Here is a 22,853-nt window from a genome sequence, read left to right on the forward strand (position 1 = left end):
AAATGCTCCAACAGATTAGAGACTATAAGACTAGAATACTCAGTAATAATGGGGAATTTCAACTATCGCCTTATTGACCTGGTTCACACCTCAGGAAAGGATGCTGAAATAAAATTTCTATACACCATACATGACTGCTTTTGGAACAGCTAGTCTGGGAACTTACAAGGGGAGATGCAATTGTTGATTCAGTGCTAAACGCAGCACAGGATCTGGTCCAAGAGGTGAATATAGCTGAACCTCTCAGTAATAGCAACCATAATCTAATTAAATTTAACATCCTTGTAGGTGGGAAAATAGCAAAGAAGCCCAACTCAGTAGCATTTAACTTCAGAAACTGGAACTACACATAAATGAGGAAGCTAGTTCAGTGGAAATTAAAAGGTACAGTTAGAAGAGTGAAATGCCTGCAAGATGCATGGAAACTTTTTAAACACACCATAATAGAGGCTCAAATTAAATGCATTCCCCAAATTAAAAAACATTGTAAGAGGACCAAAAAAGTGCCATCATGGCTAACCAGAGTAAAAGAAGAGGTTAGAGATAAAAAGGCATCCTTAAATTGGAAGTAAAATCCTAATGAGGAAAATATAAAGGAGCATAAACTCTAGCAAGTCAAGTATAATTAAGCAGAACAAAAAGACTCAAAAACTAAACAGCCAGAATTAAAATTAAGTACACCAGAAGCAGGAAGCCTGCCAAACAAAAAATCAGCAAGGCCACTAGAATTGATGGAAGTGCTAAAGAATCACTTCAGGAAAACAAGGTCGTTGCAGACAAGCTAAATGAATTTTTTGCATTGGTCTTCGTTGCAGAGGATGTGAGGGAGATTTCCACACCTTGAGCTATTCTTTGTAGGTGACAAATCTGAGGAACTGTCCAGATTGAGTGTTACTAAAGGTGGTTTTGGAACAAAATAATTAAAGAAACAGTAAAAGTCCCCCAGGACCAGATGGTATTCACCCAAGAGTTCTGAAGAAACTCATATAAAATTGCAGAACTGAAGTATGTAACCTATCACTTAAATCAGCTTTTGTATCAGATGACTGGAGAATAGCTAATGAAACACCAATTTTTAAAAGAGGTTCCAGAGGAGATTGTGGCAATTACAGGCCAGTAAAACTAATTTCAGTACCAGACAAAAATGTTGAAACTGTAATAAAGAACAGAATTACTAGACACAAGTGAACACAATTTGTTGGGGAAGAGTCAACATGGCTTTTATAAATGGAAATTATGTCTCATTGTACTGGAACTCATTGAGGAGGTCACCATGCATGTGGACAAGGATGATCCAGTGGATATAGGGTACTTGGACTTTCAGAAGGCCTTTGACAAGGTCCTTCCCAAAGGCTTTTAAGCAAAATAAGCAGTCATATGATAAGAAGGAAGATCCTTTCATGGATCAGTATCTGGTTAAGACAGGAAACAAAGGTTAAGAATAAATGGCCAGTTTTTGGAATGGAGAGGGGTAAATAGCGTTGTCTTCAGGTATCTGTACTGGAACCAGTGCTGTTCAAAATATTCATATATGGTTTGAGAAACAAATGAGGTGGCAAAGTTTGCAGACAATACAAACCTACTCAAGATAATTAAGTCCAAAGCAGACTGTGATGGCTTACAAAGAGATCTCAGAAAGCTGGATGACTGCGCAACAAAATGGCAGATGAAATTCACTGTTGATAAATGCAAAATAATGCACATTGGAAAACATAATTCTAATTATACATATAAAATTATGAGGTCTAAATTAGTTGTTGCCATTCAAGAAAGATCTTGTAGTCATTGTCGATAGTTCTCTCAAAACATCCACTCAATGTGCAGCACCCAAAAAAGTTAACAAAATGTTAAGAACCATTAGGAAAGGGATAGATAGCAAGACAAAAAATATCCTAATGTCATTATATAAATTCATGGTATGCCACACCTGTAATACTATATGCAGTTCTGGTTGCCCCATCACAGAAAAGATACATTGGAATTAGAAAAAGTACAGAACAGATCAACAAACATTTTTAGGAGCATGGAACAGCTTCTTCCTGAGGAGAGACTAAAAAGACTAGGACTGGTCAGCTTGGAAAAGACAAGACTAAGGGGAAATATGATAGAGGTGTATAAAATCATGAAAGGTTTGGAGAAAGTGTGTGTTATTTACTCCTTTACATAATGCAAGAACCAGGGATCACCCAATGAAATTAATAGGCAGTAGGCTTAAAACAAACCTAAGGGAAGTTCTTCACACAACTCACAGTCAATCTGTGGAACTCATTGCCAGGGGATGTTGTGAAGGCCAAAACTACAACTGGGATCAAAAAAAGAATTAGGTAAATTCATGGAGGACATCAGTGGCTATTAGCCAAGATGGTCAAGGATGCAACCCCATGCTCTAGTTGTCCTAAGCCTGATACTGCCAGAAGCTGAGAGTGAATGACAGGGGATGAATCAATCAATAAATTGCCCTGTTCTGTTCATTCCCTCTATAGCACCTGGCATCAGCCACTGCTAGAAGACAGGATACTGGGCTAGATGGACCATTGTTCTGACACAGCATGGCCATTCTTATGATGCTTGTAGCACCTCTTAATGTCATGTCTTATGTAAGACATGTCATGTCGATGTCTTGTAGAAACCTCTTAATGTCATTTTACTGGGGGGAAAAAACAAAACTACATTTCAGGAGGAATAAGATATTGCTTGATGTGTTTGCTCTTCCACAGTATATTCACAGAGCTAGTCAGCAATTTTTTGTTAGATTTTTTTAAATAAAAAAATAAGTCAAGTCAAATGAATCTGTTTGTGAAACAGGATTGGGTTTGATCAACTTCCCATTGCAAAAAATATGGAGAAAAATGTTTTGAAGTTGTCAAAAATGAAAAATTCTAGTTTACTGGTTCAAAATTTTTTGATTTGACTGTAAGCTAATGAGACTAAAGATTTACAAAGGAAAATTGAAATCTAAATATATCAAAACAAAATGTTTCAAAATGAAACAAAATCAAAGAAATGTTTTCTCTCTTCATGAATATTTGAGAGCTCCATGTTTTGTTCTGATTCAGGGCAGGAAAAAGTTTTGAACTCTCAAAAATATTCATGGGATAGTAAACTGTTTCCCATCCAGCTGTACCATTAAATCCTTGGCTCAAATAGGGCTTGATGTTTTGTTTTTTTCTGCTTGTTATGGAATCTGAGCACCCATATTTCTCTCCTAGCAAAGTGTAACAGACAGGTTGATATTCTGCATTGTTTTCAGGTGAGATCAGTGCATTACTTTAATACTACAAACCTCAGGGGGCAGTCCCTTGATGAATTTAGGTAGTTAAGTACACATAACAAACGAGATGAAAGTGAGCAAAGAAAATGTGGGGTGTAGCTCACAAGCAAAGGGAAGTGGTGCAAGAAATTCTCTCTCAGAATTTTGATTTAAAAAATGGACATTTCTACCCAATTCTATTTCCATTAAACTTTCAGAAGGTTTTGTTTTTGTTCCAGTGTAGTGCAGAAATGAATTTTGAAACCTCAAAAGTTGCCACTGAACAGAACTGAACAGCTCAACTCCCAATCAATCAATCCTTACAGTTGTATGCTGGAGCTGGAGTGAAGGCATTCTCCGAAAAGGGCCTTTGACTCTGGATGTCCTTTCTCCATTGGTTTGAGAGATCCACCATTTGTTACCTTTTCAGGAATCATTGCAAAACCTATCGGTTTACATCAGCTAGGATTCTCAACAGTGCCTAAGGAAATTAGGTCCCCTAACCCCACAGAAATTCACTGGCAGTTTAGCACCTGATTCACTTAAGCCGTCTACACCTCACAGTTTTGTCGACAAAAAGCAGCTTTTGTCGACAAAACAGTGGAGTTATACACATTGCAGCATTCCTCCTGCCAATTTAACTTTCCTGCTATGCAGACATAATAAAACTACTGCTAGAAAAGGCATAGTGCTTTTTGAAAGGTAGTTAGAGCACACTACAGCAACACACATTACTGTGGCTCAGTGTTAAAATGCTCCTTCAAGGCTTCCCTCAGCCAAATAGCTCTCCCTTTGAGTTCCTTTTATAGCCTTGTGTTCACAACGCACAGCCCAATACTGAACAGCAGTGCAGGATCCATGCCTTCTGACAGAGGGCTGGCTTGCAGGTTATCAGGGCAGTTGAAAAGTGGCTGCAAATCTAGTAGGATGGCCATGGATGGGATTGAGAAACCTGCATCATGTGACGCTGTACCTGTCCCCAAGAGGCATTGCAAACCCTTCCCAAAGCACCCAGCACAGTGGGATAGCTACCATGGTGCACTGCTCTGTGTCGATGCAAGAGCTGCTATTGTGTATGCACTCTGCCAACACAAGCAGCATAGTGTGGACATGCAACAGTGGTTTAATTACAGCGGTGGCTGTACATTGATGAAACTTAAGTCGTCTTAACTTTGTAGTGTAGACGAAGCCTTAATATCTTTTGAAAAGAAGATCAGCTACAAGAATTTGCGTAGAGGTGAAACAAGTGGAGTGTTGAATTCCTTTTGCTAGGAGATTTACTTGAATATTGAGGCAGTTGGTTACATTTTAATATAAACAGAATATTATACAGAGAGACATTTCATCAGATGAAATTAAATCAATCTCAGTAGTGTGACAGCCTTTTCACTTGCTGAGGTAGCTTCAGCATTTCCATCTATTTAGCAAGGATGAGATGCCTTTTGTTACATTCTAGATCCCTTTCATATTCTACTGTGCTGCATATACCTTTTTTCAGTGCAATGATGTAGAGCTTTCAGCATCAACTTCTGATAAATTTTCACCATCCTCATCTCTGGAAGATTTTAAAGATCCTGTTTTATAAACCTCACTTTTTTCATCATTCTTTTTCCTTACACTGAGGATTTATTGTTCACCTAAACTGATATTTGTACTGAGCAGCTTCTGAACATTCATCACTCCAATGTAAAATGGGACATGTTTGGGGAAGGGGGAGAGAAATTGAAGCTTCATCTTTACCACAGATCTCATGTACTGTATATCTAAAAGCTGATGTTTATGGCAGAGGAGGATATGAGGCAATAAGCAAATATTGCAGGTGATTAAACAACAAAGTGATGGTGTGGCATCGGATAACTGGAAAAGCTATTTATTTAGAGTATACTCCAAAGCTACCAACATAATTCTTGCTGGATGACAAGAGAAAAGAATAGTCAAGAAAATGGAAGAAGTGCTTGTTCAATGAGACTTTGAAAAATCCATGTTGCTGCTTTTTCTAACACCCTTTGGAAACCACTTTGTAGGATAGGTGAATCATTGTTTAAAGGGGAGCTGTTCACAAAGGAATCAGAGGGGAGTAGTCTGTGTGGAGATAAAAATCATGCCCTATGTCTTTTCCATTTCTAGCTCCTATTGCTTTGTGTTCTAATAGGGTCCAAGTTGTAGCTTTAAGACACAACTCAGTTTGGAGTGAAGGAGAAATCCCCCTGAAGAATTTCGTCTGTCAGTGAGAATTCCTCCTGTAGTATAGGGAGTGCATGCTGGAGTTGCAGAGCCACTGTCCTTTTGAAAGAGTGCACCATTTTCTTCCCCAGCATCAGCTAAGCTCCATGAGCCAGTAAAGAGGGAAGTGAGATGATCATTCGGCCCCTCTCTTTTGGCTAGTCATGCTAATCTGGAGCAAACTTTGCATTCAGTGCACACAAGGACTAAAATTGTGGCCTGCCATTGCACAGTGGCACAAAGGGCAGTAAATCTCATTGTTTTCTTGCCTTCCCCTTATGCAGCCAGCCACAACTTGACCCACAGGGTCTAGTTTTCAAAACCCATACTCCTTTGGCAGAATAAATTCCACACATGGAAACTGAATTGTCTATGAGCATAGGGGCGGGAATCTGACAGGTGCACATGCAGAAATTTGTGCATCCCAATATTCATATTCACAAAGTCACCTACACTCAAAGCAAGGTCAGGCTAGGGACCTTTCTAAACAGGGAACAAAGATTTTGGTGTCGCTTGATATGGGGTAGCAAACTGATTGCCTGAAGTTCTCCTCATGTGATTTTTCATTTTTTTCTATGAAAGATATTGCTCATTTATATATAGATTAAGCCCACTCTGCTTTCCTATGCTGCTCATTCCATCCTGCCTTCTTATTTGTTGGACCCCCAATGATGAAGTACAATCCCATTAGACCATAATCCTAGAAAACTCATACATCCGATTTCTCAGAAAGAACATAAATCAATTAATTTCTCAGGCTAGGAATTTAATTTTGCATTACTACCATCATTTTAAAAAGGACAATATCTTTCTGAGCCAGTCAATTAATTCTGCATTTGGATCAATAGTAATACTCCCTACTGAATAGTTGGACAATTAAAATTTTCACATGCAATCAATGTAACTGAATCTCTCTCAAATAACTCTAAGCTTATTAACAATAAATATTTAATTGTCTACACATGTACACATTGGTGCAGGTCACACAGGACCAGATGAGCACCTCTAAGGATCAAGTCCTGAACTTCCTTGCATGTAATCTATCTTGCCACAAATAGAAATACATTCTGATGTTTATTCTGCCTCCCTGTAAGAAATACTACTTATAAGTAGACCACAGCTAGTTGTTCTAACTTCTCTGCTGTTCTATAAAAGGATAATATGAACTTTATTTTCAAATGCAAGTGATTGTCAAAGGTTTTAATGAGTGGTCCTGGAAGGACCATAGCAGGAAGCTGAATCAAAACTTTTTGGATGTTTTATTTTATGAGGAATTTCAAAATTTTGGCTTTTTGTTCTGATTTGGGACATTTTTTCCAAAATATCAAAATTATGTAAGACACAGAAATTATGGTTCCCAGTCAGCTCTAGTATGTGGTTGGGAGAGTGAAGTTAACACTATTACTCAAGAGATCTTTAAAGACCAGAGCTGATCCAGACCTCAGTTTCACAGCTCAGTTGAAATATAGCATTACAGACAAATATCATTTGTTGTAATGCTTGAAAACTAAAGCGTGCTTACTACCGCACCTTAGAAAATAAATGCAACTCCCCCAAAACCAAAATAAAAGCCTTTCATTGTCTCCTCAAATACTGTGTATCAAAAATAACATAAAATCTGCTGTGCTACAAGCACTATCAGTACAATCCAAATGATAGTGTCTTTCCATTGTAAATGTTTTCTGCTTTTTAACTACTGTACACTACACAATGTACCATCCTGTACTTCTGGCAGATCTTTAGATATTTTACTCTTTTCTATATCTGAGATGAATAATTGACCCTCTTTGTGAGGACAATTTTGAATTAGTCAGTTACAATACCACATTACATCATATCTTTGAAGTTTGTACGTGTTTTCATCTTTGGCAAGAGTCTGAAATTCTCCCTCCAGTAAACATAATTTTCTATCATCAATTTTGTTACTCCTTCCATTCATGGTTTTATTTTCCCTTGCTGAGAATCTCATTGCTGGCTCATTTGGTACTAATTTAACCAGTTCCGCAAATGAAATTTGTTTTATAGTGTCAATCTCTTCTATTTCTCTGCCTCGTTTATTTTCTAGGCAGCCTCATGCAGCACTGAGTTGCCTTTGTAGAAAATTTAATGTTACTTATCGCCATGAACCATGCTATACTTTGTACAGTACATCTCAAGGGCCAGATTTTCAAAGGGAGGTGCACACATTTCCATGCAAACATTTTGTACATCTAACTCATACCTCATGTTGAGTCAAATTCAGGGTTTCCTGTACTTATTTTCAAAACGATCAATGATCTGAGCCCAGAATACCTAAAAGATTGCCTACTGCTCTAGGACAATGACTAGTCAACAACTCCAGTTCTCATATACAATGCAGCTGTCCAGGGCCTGGATAAAATTAGTCATGGCAGGACACAAAATACTCTCTGGATCCGCAAAGTGAGGAACTAAAAACCTCAAACATCACCACTTTCCAGTCGAAGTGCAAGGCACACTTCTTTGACCTTATCTTTACCTTTCTTTGATGAAGTTGGTTGTAGCCCACAAAACCTTATGCCCGCAGAAATTTGTTATTCTTTAAGGTACTACGGGACTCTCGTTGTTTTTGCTGTATACAGACTAACACGGCTACCCTTCTGGAACTAATGATGGTGATGGTGGAGAGGGGGAAGATGAAGATAACTAATACTTCAGGTTGTTTTGCAAGGGATGGTGAGAGTATATGGATAGTCCACTCATTTTGTATTATCTCTGCCTGCTTCTGTTTATGAATTTGCTGACTGCATGAATAAAACTATCATAATGTGAGTGTTACAGTCATGCACATCAAGGCTCTCAAATGAATAGTAATTCTAATGATATTGGGCCTGTTCTTGGGACATGAACCTAAAATTCCAGAGTGCTAATTGGGAAACTAAATTAGTAATATAATCAATACATAATCAATAGATCAGGCAAAAATACTAAATTGTACCCAATAGTTTCTATGTGTAGATTAAATCCATTGCATGACAAGATTTGCCGTACCAGATTAGATTTATGGTCCAACTAGTCCAGTGTTTTGTGTCTGACTCTGCCAGTACAGGATTCTTCAGAAGCGCAACACATTATGCTAACTGTACTATCCTGTACAGGGAACTGAGGAATTCTACCTTTCCTCCAAAAGGCAGGGAGTTCATGCCCTTATACCTGAGATTTGATTCCTTTTGTCTTACAGAGCTACCAACTGAATTCATGGCCATGAAATGTTCTAACCTTTTAAAAAACCATCCACAGCAACCTACAACCTGAGACTGGGAATTCCAAAGCCAAGTGTACAGCACTCCAAACACTGTGTCAGCCCTTGGAGAGTTCTGTGGCATTTTATGGAATCTGGAATCTACATTGTAACATTGCAGGATGAATCACAGTACTTAGAGATGAAACCTATCCTATCATCCAATCCATATATCAGTATGAACAGAATACAGCCCAGCATATAGTGGATGTATCAGATATTCAATTGGTACTATTCTCAATGTCAGCTATGAAAATTCAAATCTTTGTCGGGGCTCTGTTACATTAAATCTATTACTGCATTTGCATTGTTCTGATGATTCCCTTGACACAATCTGCAGATGTGTTTCTTTTGTGGCTAGCTTCCTTCAGGAGATTTTTTTTTAAAGTGAGGATTTACAGTTGGAAATGGGCCATTTAACCGGTTATACCTTTTTTTTATTATTATTTTTTTACAGCTAGACTTGATTTCAATATATGAACAGCACTCCCCATTTTGGAAAAATAGTAGCTCATGAGAAAGGTGAACTGAATGATGGTGAGAGGTTCAGCATCATGTCTTCCAACATGGCCAAAGGCTTTAGAGAGATCTGAAATGAATGGTTAGCTAATGTCTGGAACTCATATTTATATTAAATGCTTAAGGTTAATACTTTCTCCATAAGCAGTTAAATTTAATGGAGCATATGTGACACATCATCCATCAGACACTGCAGGGAAGATATGTTATATGTCACACCCAACTTGAGGCATTGATGCAACTTTCATAAAGTCTTTTAATATCATTGAGAGCATCTTCAACAACACTGGCTTTCAGAGCTTTTGGCAGCTTGGTGGAAAACACTGTCTGGCCCGTTGGGAGAGGCATGCAAAATGAAAAAAGATGGCTTGAAATAGGATGCATCAATAAACTAATTATAAATAGCAAAATGGTTGTTTTGAAATTCTAGGATAAAAGAAAGAGCAAACCTAATATTAAACATAAAGCAAAATGTAAATTGCCCTCTGTTAAACACATCTTCTAAAGAATCATCAGACTAGAAGGGACCTTGAGAGGTCATCTAGTCCAGTCCCTTGCACTTATGGCAGGACCAAGCATTATCTAGCCCATCCCTGACAGGTGTTTACCTAGGGAGGTTGTGGAATCTCAATCACTGGAGATTTGTAAAAGCAGATTAGACAATTTATTCTACTGTTTAACTACCCTGACAGTTAGGAAGTTTTTTTCTAATCTCCAACCTAAACCACCCTTGCTGCAATTTAAGCCCATTGCTTCTTGTCCTATCCACAGAAGTTGAGAACAATTTTTCCTCCCTTCGCCTTGTAACAATCTTTGATGTACTTGAAAACTGTTTTCTCTCCCCCGAGTCTTCTCTTCTCCAGACTAAACAAACCCATTTTTGCAGTCTTTCCTCAGAGATCATGTTGTCTAGACCTTTTATCATTTTTGTTGCTCTTCTCTGGACTTGCTCCAATTTCTTCACATCTTTCCTGAAATGTGGAGCCCCAGAATTAAATACAATACTCCAGCTGATGCCAAATCAGCACGTAATAGAGTAGAAGAATGACTTCTCGTGTCCCAGAAAGACGTTTGCTATTTTGCAGCAGTGTTACATTGTTGACTCACAGTTAGCTTGTAAGACAGTATTAAAAGCTTACTAAAGTCAAAATATACCACATCTACCATTTGCCCCCCATCCACAAGGCTTGTCACAGTATCAAATCTAATAGAGGGAAAAATGTTTAAGCAGATCTCTTGTCAAAATTTGTATGGAAAGAAGCTGCAATTGACAGGACAGACAACAGAAAAGATGTCTTCCCATCAGTCAAGAGCTTTGAGAATAAACTGCTCCTAGTTTAAGAAAATAAAGTTAATGAGAATAATTGCTCTGTAGACTGCATTGGTATTAACTCTTTATGCTGGCCACCGAGTCAGATGAGGCTTAATTCTCACTCAAACTTTGTTGCCAAGTACAAGCATATTAATTTGGTCTGGTCTATTTTTATGCTCATCTCCTCTAGTTTTATGCTTAGTTCCAAAGACATTTGTCATTATGTAAAAATGTAGCTGTTGATCAAGATTTTTTGCACATATGCATTCCACTCTAGGTGACTCCCAAGCAGCTGAATAGGTGGAGTTATTGGAATTCATGGACAGACTGCCAGACAGCTCGACCAACTATGGCATCATCTCTTGAATGCAGAGTGATGGCATAATGGGAAGAGAACATGTGCACTGATGGCCATGACTTTACATATGTCCTGAATAGGAATCTATGCTAAGAGTGCGCTGAGGATGCTTGTGATTTTGTGGAATGAGCAGTCAGGTTAGTGGCAACACACCTGCCTGATCATAAAAAGTGTAAATACATGAAGTTATCCAGGATGAAAATTGTCTGGAAAGAGATAGGATGAAACGTCTCCCAGTCTGCTACAACAACAAACAGTTGGGTGGACTGCTGGAATGGTTTAGGTCTTTCTGTGTAGGAAGATTCAGCCCATTTAATGTCCAATGAATGAAGAAACTGTTCATTCTTATTTGCATGAGGTTTAAGGTAACAGATAGGTAGGTAAATTGCCTAATTGACTTTTCAATTTCATTCCACTTTCAGGAGGAAACTGGGATGAGGACATAAATACACCTTATCTTTAAAGAAGACTGTGTATGATGGGTCCGATGTAAAATCAGAGAGTGCAGAGACTCTTCTGGACAAAATGATTGCAACTAAGAAAACATCTTCCAGGAGAGGTATAATAAGGAGCACATTGCTAAAGTCTCATACGGTGGTCCCATATGTTTTGACAAGAGGAGATTGAGGTCCCAAGGAAAAATAAGCTCCCTTACATGAGTGTTTAATCTTTCAAGGCCTTTGAGGAATCTGATTGATATGTCATTTGAAAAAAACAGACCAGTCTTCCTTATTCACCTTGACCCTCTATGGTTGCATTTCAAACTTGCTCCACATCATAGTACCTCCCCCCAAGAGGTCTTCCAAGCAAATCAAGTGCACCAGTCACCTTGGACCTCATCACATGGTTCATTCCTCATCAAAGTTAGTACGCTTGACCCGTGGCAATATTTGTTGTTTACAAGATCTGTCATTGTAACCACTTGCAATGTTGGATCCAAGTATTAAAGTGTGGGACAAACAGGAGACAATTTTGAGAAAACTACTCCAACCTCTACCCTTTGAGTAATGGCTGGAGAAGACTAAATGGGACCAGCCTCTAGTGTAAGGCCTTGACTTAGGTCATTAATTATACTCATGCACATCATTGCCATTCACCCACACTCATACATCATCTCAATATTTCTTAAACTAAATTTAGATGCTTCAGAACAGCTTTCATAACACCCTTTCATCAGCACAAAAAGGGGAACTATCTATTGCCGCTTAACTGTGTTAAGAATCGTGGCTTACTCCAAGGAACATTCCACCTAGAAGCAGATGTGATTTACAGATGTGATTTACATTTTGTCTTTATCTCAGATGGAATTGATACTGACAATTAAAGTTTATACCAAGTCTGTATCCCCATAATGCTATTTTCTCTCACAATAGGTGCATCAAGTTTTGGGCATCTATCTTGAGATTTTCAAAGGTGCTGAGCACCCACAGCTCCCATTTCAACAGCTGAAGATGAGCTCTAAAAAACAGCCTAAGTGTCTCTAATTGGATACCAAAATCAGTGAACACTTGGAAAAAAATGATCATAAGCGTCTCCCATACTGCTCTAGTGCTCCCTATCATCTTCTTATACAAGGATAACTCTTCAAAGGCTTCTTCATTTCCAAATGTTTGAGGAGGTTTGCTGCACTGCAGGCAATATTCCCAGTGAGTTTTAGATAGTGGATCCCTAAATGCTGTAGCATATGCCTTTTTATAATCTGGCCACCATTCTAACATTTTATCAAATGTGATTCACCAACTTGACTCATCTCAGCTTTATGTGGCTCCCTGAGACATGAGTGCAGAGATCTTCTCTTCTGTCATTCCATTAGTTTACTAGTCCAACTGGGATTGATGGCCCTCAGAACCTTTAAGACATGTCAGAGGCAAGAGACAGACAAATAAAAATTGTCTAATATAAGCAGCGATCAATTTTGAAGAAAAAACATCCGCCTCCCTGGAGAGGTTTACTGTGATCACGACAAGTCAAAGTACTACACCACGCTGAGCACTGAAATCCATCAAGTATAAAGTAAAACACCAAATGAGAGGACATACTATAAATGATGCATGAGATCATTCCTGTTGGTGTTAAAATTAGAGCTAGTCTTGAAAATTTCATAAAGGACAAAAGGAATGTATGCTTATGTAGCTGATTTCTAGTTGAAATTGGTGGCCATTATAGGGCAATCATTGATTGCTTCTGATGGATGCATAGTGCTTTGTAAGGGAATAAAAAAAGGAGTCGCTTCTTCATTCTAATAAAAGCTCATCATCTGTAGTAAACACAGAGTAGTCAGCTTTTTGCCCCCTCTGCTTTCCTTATTTGCCTGAGATATATACAGAGTGCTGCACACTCTCTGCTGTATCAAACTTCAAATGCCAATGACAGCTGTGAACATTTATATTAGTGCAAGATAACAAATCAGAAAAGAGGTCAAGGACAAAAGTGCACATTTACTCCACCTTGGGTTTTCCTTACAATCTGGAGGAAGTGAGTCCTCCCTTGGATAAGGCTTGCAATGTTCACTTCAATATAAATTCTGAGGACCAGCTATTCAACTGGTGTAAATCAACATCCCACTATTTATTATTTCTATTGGGGTAGTGCCTAGAGGCCCCCAAAGATCAAGACCCTATTGTGCTCAAATATAGTGGAAAGTCAAGCCCTGGCTAGCTTACAATCAAAGTATAACACAAGAGACAACAGGTGGATACAACACACAGTGGGTGCGGAAATAGTGAAACACTTATATAGCAAAAGTCGGAGCAAGCCAGCTGGAGTCAAAGGATCTAGGCTGTTTTACACAGGCTGATATCTGTGAATATCTAACAAAGTTATGGGAATGCTGGAATTCAATATCCCCTGGTACTCTATCCATTTTTTTCCTGAGTCCGTGATATTACAAAAATATAAGGTATGTTATTCATGTGAACATAATAATTTATGTATATGATCATTAAGGATGAAATTTTCAAAAAGATTCCAAATGACACGGGTGCCTAAATCCCATTTTCAAAAGCCACTGAGGAGTAGAGTGGGCTGGAAAATGGAATTTTCCTCCTTGGGTGGGGGGGAAAAAGTCTCAAATTTGGGCAAGAAGTTTTTGTGATAGGAAAAAATCTTGAAAAATTCTATTTATGGGAAAACCACCACAGCATTTTTTATCTTGTACTCCTGGAGTTGAGGAACCAGGCTGGGTCCTAGTAGGCAGACAGCTAAAGAGCCAACCCAGCAGCTGGCTGATATGAAAACAGGAGGACGGCCTGTCCAACCAACATGCCTCCATGGTTTCTGTTTAAAGTCCGGATGGAATTTACATGCTCCAGTAGAAAATTTCAGTTCTGTCTAATCAACACTTTTCCAACAAAACTGCTGCATCACAAGATATTCATCCAGCTCTGCTTAGGGTCCTGAGTCTGACTTTCAAAGCAATTCAGGTACCTAAGCACTCAAGTGATTTTTGAAAAAGAGGGACACAGGCACACAAGTCACTATTTTCAAAAAAAATCGTTGCCCTGAATGCACAAACAGGCTTAGCTCACAAGGTATCAAGTACTCTGGATAAAAATGGATGTGAAATGAACTATGTAAATATCTACTGCTCAGCTGGTGGATATGCCGATTATTCTACCCAAGTGCCCAAAATTCAAAGGATGATGTTCACCCCTGTGCAGAAAATCCATCTGGCTAAAGTACAAATTAAGTACTGCGTAGTCCTTGGGCTAATTATCTGCAGGAGAGTAAATTTCAAATACTTAGTTGCTTAGATTTATTGAGGGAGGGGATTAGTTAGAAACTCAAGAGATGGTAGCAGAAGAATTCTTCTGTCAGCCTAGTGCTGTCTTTTCTGAGGGTTAGGTTGGTATGGCTCTCTCTCTCTGGGGTATGGATTTCTAACATCCCTGAGAGATGTAGTATACCAATGTAAGTATTCAGTGGAGACCAACCCTCTGTTCTCCATCTGTAAATGAGAATAATAGCACTTAAGTACCTCATTAATTTTGTAGTGAGAATAAATACCCCCCAAGGAGTGTGAGGTGCTCAGATACTCTGTTAACAGGGGTGATGTAGGTACCTATAATAGAAATAATGGAACCTAGCTCTTATAAAGCACTTTTCATCAGTAAATCTTAAAGCAATTTATATGGAGGTAAGTATCATTATTTCTAGATGTGGTTGATTTGTGTCCTGAAGAATAAAGGAACATCTCTATTAATTTAATCCTGTATAATTTAACTGTGGGTGTTACCTACTTCCATATAAAGGTCTAATCCATTTTTTAATTCTACTCAACTTTTTGCCTCTTCATTAACCAGGATGTGGGTGGTTGTGCCTAGTGTTCTGAATAGGAGCCAGGGAGGGCTGGTCCAGGAGCAAAGCTATAAGGTCAGAGCCAGGAGTCAGAAGCAAAGCCAAAGGGTAAACCAAGGTTGCATTTTCTGCAATCAGCTATCAAGTCAAAAATTAACTCTATACTGTTTCTTAGAAAACTAATAGATCTTAGCTGAAAGTCAGTCCAGCTGTGTAGGATGTTTGCAGTATATTCTAGCTCATTAAAATGATTGGCAAATAGATGCCCATGTAAATGTACCAAGCCACCCTTATACAATGGTTTTACTTGTATGCAAATATGAAAGCTGTTTCCAATTACTTAAGCCAAAGCCAATAAAGTGTATTGCAGGTTGAATGCATTTTCACATGGAAAATGGTAGTTGTATATCAGCAATAAAGAGATGGGTCTGAACGCTACTGAACTTGGGGATACGATAGTCAACATGTGGATCATTACAGCTAGTTTAATTTGTAATAGGCCCACTGAAGTTAATGATGATCTGCACTGCTCACTTAAAGCTGGATCTAAATGCTATAGCTCAGACCTGTCTCAAGCTATACAAGTTTTTACACAGAATCTTCTCAAACAGATCAGATGTTAGAAATGTTCATAGGTGAGAGAATTGAGATAATTGTCAGTGCTGTTCTTATGGGCCAAGATTTTTGAGCAACTAACAATTCTGGATGCCCAACTGAGATGCCTTAAAAGGGCCTGATTTTGAGAGGTGTGTGATCTGTACTTTCAGATCAATCAGGTTTCTTTCAGGTGGCTCACACTGGGCACCCAATAAATGAAGGTATAAAAAAAGTCATTAGTCACTTTTTAAAATCTTTGCCTTTGCATTCTTAGATAGTTCTTTATTTTGGGTCACGTGAGAAATACATCATTGCCTCACCTAATAAAATTGCTTCTCCTAATTAATTGAAAGAACCAACTGAAATTCCTACAAGACACCTTGAAAACTGTCCTTTGGATACCATAGTTCCATCATCTGAACTGCAAGAGTGATGTTTCTAATTTGCAATGAAGACAAATTTTCCACTGATTGTCTTTGAAGATAACAAGCTTTCTGCATAAATCAGATATGTAGACATAATGGCACTAATGGAAATAAGAAACAATTATTTTAATTATGACACCTCAATAGGTTTTCCGTCACCAATAACTAGAAGCTTAATCTTGCAGGTGTTACTCAAGCAAGTAGTCCTGGCTCACATGATAAGCTCCATTCTTGTAATTCTTACTCATGGAATTAAGACTTTGCAGGATCAGGCCCTGTATAGCAATAAAAAAAATCAAAGCAGGTAAAAATAATTTCCCAAAGGCACTGAAGTTTTAACAGTGACAGGGTTTAAAAGTGCTCTGTTCTGAGTCAAACTTGTTATCATAGTCATTTAAATTAATGAATTAAGGTTCTTTAATATGTTATTCTATACTTAAGTTCTGCCTTGTCTCCTTACAAGATTTTTGCCAAGCTATTATTGGCAGTTGAGCTCAGACCAGTTTTAGCAGAATTGCATGGCATTTTATTTTATACACTTGATTGGTACTCATTTCAATTAACAATTATAGTTGCAGATTGTTTTTGAAAGCATTTGTGTAGGAAGCTTCTTTTCCAAATGCAAAAGCCATAATAGATGTGCAGTATGACCTTTATAACCTGCCCCGTCTCTCAATTCTTTTACATTTTAGCACCCACTGCTCCTATGAATCGGTTTAGCAGTGTATTCCAGCCTTGACTTCCTATGTCAGCTCTCTAGGTCCTAGCATCTAGCTATAGCCCTGCACAGCATCAGAATTCTTTTAGAGGGAGTTCACTTGTCTTCCAGTCTCCTGACCTGCATCCTCCTCCCCATTCCATCTCCTTTGCAGTGCTCTGGCAGCACAAGAGGCTGAAATCCAGCTGTAAGTAGACAGAGGAGATTTTATCACTGGTGGACCCTGCTCCTGCACAACCTCCCTCCTACCTTTTCACAGCTTTGTCACTCTGTCATTTCTCAACTTGCACATGATCCTTTATGGAATCTATGCAGGTGAAGTACCTTGGACTGCTTTAGTTTATACCTGGACTAAAGCAGCCATAAGCTTCAGAATCAGATCAGTCTCCCTGATGCCTTTCTCCTATCCCCCTTTTCTTTTGTCAGTCAGAACTCTGTGCAGAAGAGCATCCAGCTCGCTATGGAGGTCACCACGGAAAAGACATCTTGAAGCAAAATAATGAACAGATTACCGTCAGTGTGTGATAGGGTAACCAGATGTCCTGATTTTATAAGGACAGTCTTGATATTTAGAGCTTTTTCTTCCATTGGCCCCCTATTACCCACATCCCTGTCCCGATTTTTCAGATTTGCTGTTTGGTCATCTAGTATGTAATTATATTTGTCCAATAGCAAGTGTATTTCACAACACAATGATCAAGCCTTCATATTGTTATGATGGAATAAAGCTGTGATGAGAGTGATACTTTACCACATTCACTCTGTGCAGTTGTTTACTGCAGGTTTCATAATCTAACAAGCAGAAAATATTTTCCCTGCCAGGGGAAGGTGGGGGTGGTAATCACACATCTTAGATTGTAAATTTAGGGGCAGGGACTGAATTTTTATACTATTTGGTAACACAGTACCTAACACAATGGGGCTCCAAAACTTATTGGGGCTTTTAGATGCTATGGTAATATAAATGTAAAATACACCATCACAGTAAGCAAGCACTCCACCTGCCAATATTTTGCATTAATGTTATGGTTGTCTCAAGACTATCTCTGCAAATGTTTTTAGGTCAGATTGCTCAAAGCAAGATGGCACAGAAGTAGCTCATCATGAAAACATCAGAGGGAGGGTAATAAAAGCCACCACTCAAAAGACTGAGACAAAGACAAATGTAACTGGACAGCAATAGTAAAGCAGCCAATAAAATATAGTTATGGCTTTTATTGGGTCAAATGCACAATGCAGTGTTCAGACTGAATTTCAAGTTGGATTCTTCACATATATACAGGGGTGAAGGCTAGAGCTGGTTAAAAATGGGGTTTACTCAAGGAAAATTTCAATTATTCAGCAAAAAATAAAAGTTCAAATATTTCAATTGAAAATCTTAATATTTCAATTTGAAAATGCTGCCATGGGAGCTGTAGTTTGATTTCCTCATGCTTGAACTATCCTTTGTAGACTGGGCTCTCTGGTCAGGCTACATCTCCCATCATGCAGCACAGTTTTCACCTTATGATGAGGTGAGATGGTTACATAATGGGACTCTGTCCATGGGGAGGTGGGAGTGGCAAAGAGGCATCATGGGGAATGTAGTCTGTCTGGGCAGCCCAGTCTATAGAGAACAGTATTGTGAGAAAACCAAACTACAAATCCTAGGAAGCACCATGTCAGGATAACCACATTAAAAAGAAGGGGTGGGGGGGGGGGGGAGATTTGGTTTTCTATGAAAAAAATAAACAAACGCAAAAGATTTTGCACAGAAAGCAGGCAACTTTTTTTGTTAAAACAAGTCAATTAGTCAAAAATATTGGTTTTGATGGAAAATGTAGACAGAACTAATAAAGTCATCTCCTATTTAAACCAGTGAGGAGTTCCCACCTGGCATACAGCCAGTGTAATTAGCTCTTATCCATCTGCAATCCTTGGCACTGGGCCATTGTTCAGAGAGTGTCAGGATGGCGTGCTTCTGCACACTTCACATTTTCAGCCAGCACATGGATTATAGCCATCTGGAATATATCACAATAGCCCCCAAGTTGGTCCAAACTACACTGAGTTCATTTCTACAGCAGCCTCAATCGGGAAACCACAACCAGATCCAGTGTGGTTCTCTTTTCTTCCCCTTCCCTAATCTACCCCCAAATTGATATTGACCTCAGCAGATAAATATTATAGCCCAGGTTATTTACAGTTTGCTCTGTACTTTGAACAAGTAGTTTTGATGATCTTGGATAATGGATAATTTAGTACTACAAACCAACATGGACTTCAAAAACTGTGTCAGGAAGAGAGCCAAAGTACATGGATACTTTTTTTTTTTTTTTTTTTAATATATATATATCCATGTTAGGAACTGGGAGATTTATTTCTGTGATGCTGCATACCATCTACAAAGTACTCAGACATTTATTCCCAGCCTTTGTTTTACTCAATAAGAATTGCATCTAAGTTTGTTAAGATTTATAAACTATTTCTATAACCATAAAATTAAAACAACATATTAAGACTTCTAACTCCTGCATGCTTCAGATTTACATGATTACCATGTGTCAGTTATTTAGGGTAGTTCAGTTCCAGAGCTTTATTCTAGATCAACTAATATTTCTGTAAACTAGCAACAAGCCTTCCCCTGCCTTTGATTGTTCTTAGATCTCAGTACTATTCTGTAGATAAAGATTTCTCCTCTTTCTTTATTCACGTCTCCTTGCTAAAGATGAACCTCATATTTTAAGTGAGCTTCTCTTAGTAGGATATTATATAGGTAGTCATGACATTATACATTTTAAAAAGGAGACACAATTGTTTGTGTGGTACCCTAACAGGGCAAGAAGCCCCACATGCAGAAACACAGAATGGGGGATAACTGGCTAGGCAGCAACACTGCTGAGAAGGATCTGGGAGTTGTGGTGGATCACAGTGTCAGCATGAGTCAACACTGCAATGCTGTTGCAAAAAAAGCAAATACAATTTTGAGTTGCATTAACAGAGGATGCAAGTCTCGGGAAATGATAGTACTGCTCTACTCGGTGCTGGTTAGTCCTCAGCTGGAGTACTGTGTTCACTTTTGGTCACCAGTGTATAGAGAGGATGTAGAGAAACTGGAAAGGATCCGGAACAAAGATGATCAAAGGAATGGGAATGCAAGCCATAGGAGCAAAAGCTGAAGGAACTGGGTATGTTTAGTTTGGAAAAGAGGAGATTAAGGGTAGGGGGAAGATAGGATAGCAGTCTTCAAATACTTGAAAGGCTGCCATAAGAAAGATGGAGAAATTGTTCTCTCTTGCCACAGAGGGCAGGACAAGAGGCAATGGGCTCAAACTCCAGCATAGCAGTTTTAGGAAGTTTTTTCCTGAGGTTTAATATAACTGTGAGAACAGTAGGTCAATGGAACAGACTGCATATGGAAGTCATGGAAGCTCCCTCTCTGGAGCTTTTCAAAATGAGGCTGGATAGCCATCTGTCTTGGATGGTTTAGACATAATAAATCCGGCATCTTGGCAGGGGGTTAGACTAGATGACCCTGACGATCCCGTCTACCCTATGACTCTAGGATTCCAAGTGTCTAAAATATCAAGGCCTTAGGCTGTCAGATTTAATTCAGTTTATTTATATTGCGGACAGCTTCAGGGTAAGTCTTGCTAAAAAATACAAGCGGTGGCCAAATTATTGAATTCAACTGAATTCAATTGAATTTAACAACTAGATCCAGAAAGGTGTGTTGAGAAAAAATGCCTAAAAAAAGGACAACCATGCATTGGAGAGATTTAGTAGGGACCAACTGGTCACAAAGGAAGCTGGAGAGCTAATCCCAGTGCAACACACTTATCAGCCAAACTATTGTAAAATTAGTAAAACCCAACGCACAGATGTAAATTAAGTGCCCATAGTCTCTGGCATCACCATGCTCAATCTACAGTATAGACAGGGAGATAATTATCCTCCCTCTTGTCTGGAAGAAAACCTGTTTTTTGCTTTTTTTGGTTACAGAGTTAAAAGCATACATAATTCCTCATATAATGTTAATACTTACATTTCACAGTGATATTAATGACCAGTGTGTCACTGGCTTTCATTTGATATCTCACACAACATTTTTTAGAGATAAACATGACAGCAATATGCTAGGAGTAGTCAGTTCATCAGGTGCAATAGGAGCTGCTATTATGTTCTTTGACTGTGAACCTTTTGCCAATGGGCACTGAGGAGGTCTTAGGATCACAAAAACATTAACAGGAAGCATTTCATTAAGCAGCTATTCAACAACAGAAAATATTGATTGACAAGTCTGAATTCTTACTATGATTTAATAAGAGACAAGAAGAAACTCATTTTTCTCTTGTAAAATGTTTACAATAATGGTCATAGGTTAAATGAAAATTTCAACTTGCTGGTCCTAATTCTCAATTATCATGCACCTTGTAAAGGTTCTGAGTAGCGTACAATTGAGCATTGTGTTTTGCATTATGTTCTTCCACAGTAGATAAATATCCTTCTGACACTGTGGAAAAGATTAAAGTAGAAACTAGGAAAAGTCAGTCTCAATAAAATGTTTATAAGTGGTATTAATGGATCAAAGGAGTGTATTAATGACTTCCACAATAAGTCAGATCCAGATCTGGAAAATGTAACTACCAATAAAATAAAAAAGCATATTTGGTTTATTTTGTTTTAATTTAAGGCATAATGTTAAGTCACTGATCTACCAGGGAACAGGTGGGGATATGAGGTTTATGTTCCTTCAACTCTGAAAATATTTTGAGGTTTGTCCCAGAAATAAAGAAACATGTACATTAACTTCGTGTTGTGATTACACTGTGAATATTTGCAATATCTAATGTCCATTCATACAAAACAAACAGATATCGAGATTCAATACCTGGTTCTGATCTCATGCTGGTTTTACGTCTTGTACCATCACTGACTTCATTAGTTACCCCAATGTACACCAATATAAGTGAATTTAGAATCAGACACTCTGTATTGTAAAGCATCATGAGATGCCCTGAATAGCAGCATTTATATAGTAGTATTATACTGTGCCAGATCTCCACCCTCCATCTAATGCATACCCTTGGTCCTGCTTGGAGGAACTATGCTTCTGGAAGTTGATAGGTTAATTCAATATCTGCATTCTTTCCGTCCTTGACCTATCCGCTGAGACTGCCTGTAGTAATGCCATTGGTAGAGCCAGATGATGTGATGTGATCACCTGTTCCTCAGGGATTAGACTGAGCCCATCGACTTATTTCAAATGAGCCACAGAATAGCTATGATTTTTGACCACTACTGGCATATTTACTCCTTTGAATGATCCCTACATCTGCAATCCCATGCGTGAAAGCAGAGGGTTACTAATGGAATTCACCCATTTGAGATTCAGAACACAGCAAAAGCAGAGGCTTCTGAACTTCTTATGAGTCTTGAAATCAATACAATACCAATATTTCTGTAATGATCAATTTTTAGAGATGCTCTAGGATGCAAAGTAAAAATCTCAAACCAAATTGTATTATATTGTATTAAGGAACAGACTTTGATCTATTTAATGCCTTTAGAGAAATCTGCTTCAATGGCAGTAGAAATCTGAATCAGATTTACAAAGTATGCTGTTACATTCTGTCCTCTTTACATATACTTAAAGCAGATTAGGAATAGTAAAATTAGCAATGCCTGTGACACAAAGATAAGAAAGGAGATCTTAAATCAACTTCCAGGACTTTTCCAAATGCAAACGTACCTCTGGAGAGTGAGGGGCAACAATATGAAAGGCTAAAAGGAAAACTAAAATATAACAAATGATCTTGGAGAATGAAAGTGTAAAGACTGAACCACTGGAACCAAAAAATGCAGTAATTCCTGGAGAAGCAGAAAGGAGCCTTTATCACCCTACGATGTCCTGCAG

The sequence above is a fragment of the Emydura macquarii genome, unplaced genomic scaffold (genome assembly GCF_026122565.2).
Source record: "Emydura macquarii macquarii isolate MOO-44397 ecotype Brisbane River unplaced genomic scaffold, CSIRO-AGI_Emac_v2 contig_1451, whole genome shotgun sequence".
NCBI classification, from domain to species: domain Eukaryota; kingdom Metazoa; phylum Chordata; order Testudines; family Chelidae; genus Emydura; species Emydura macquarii.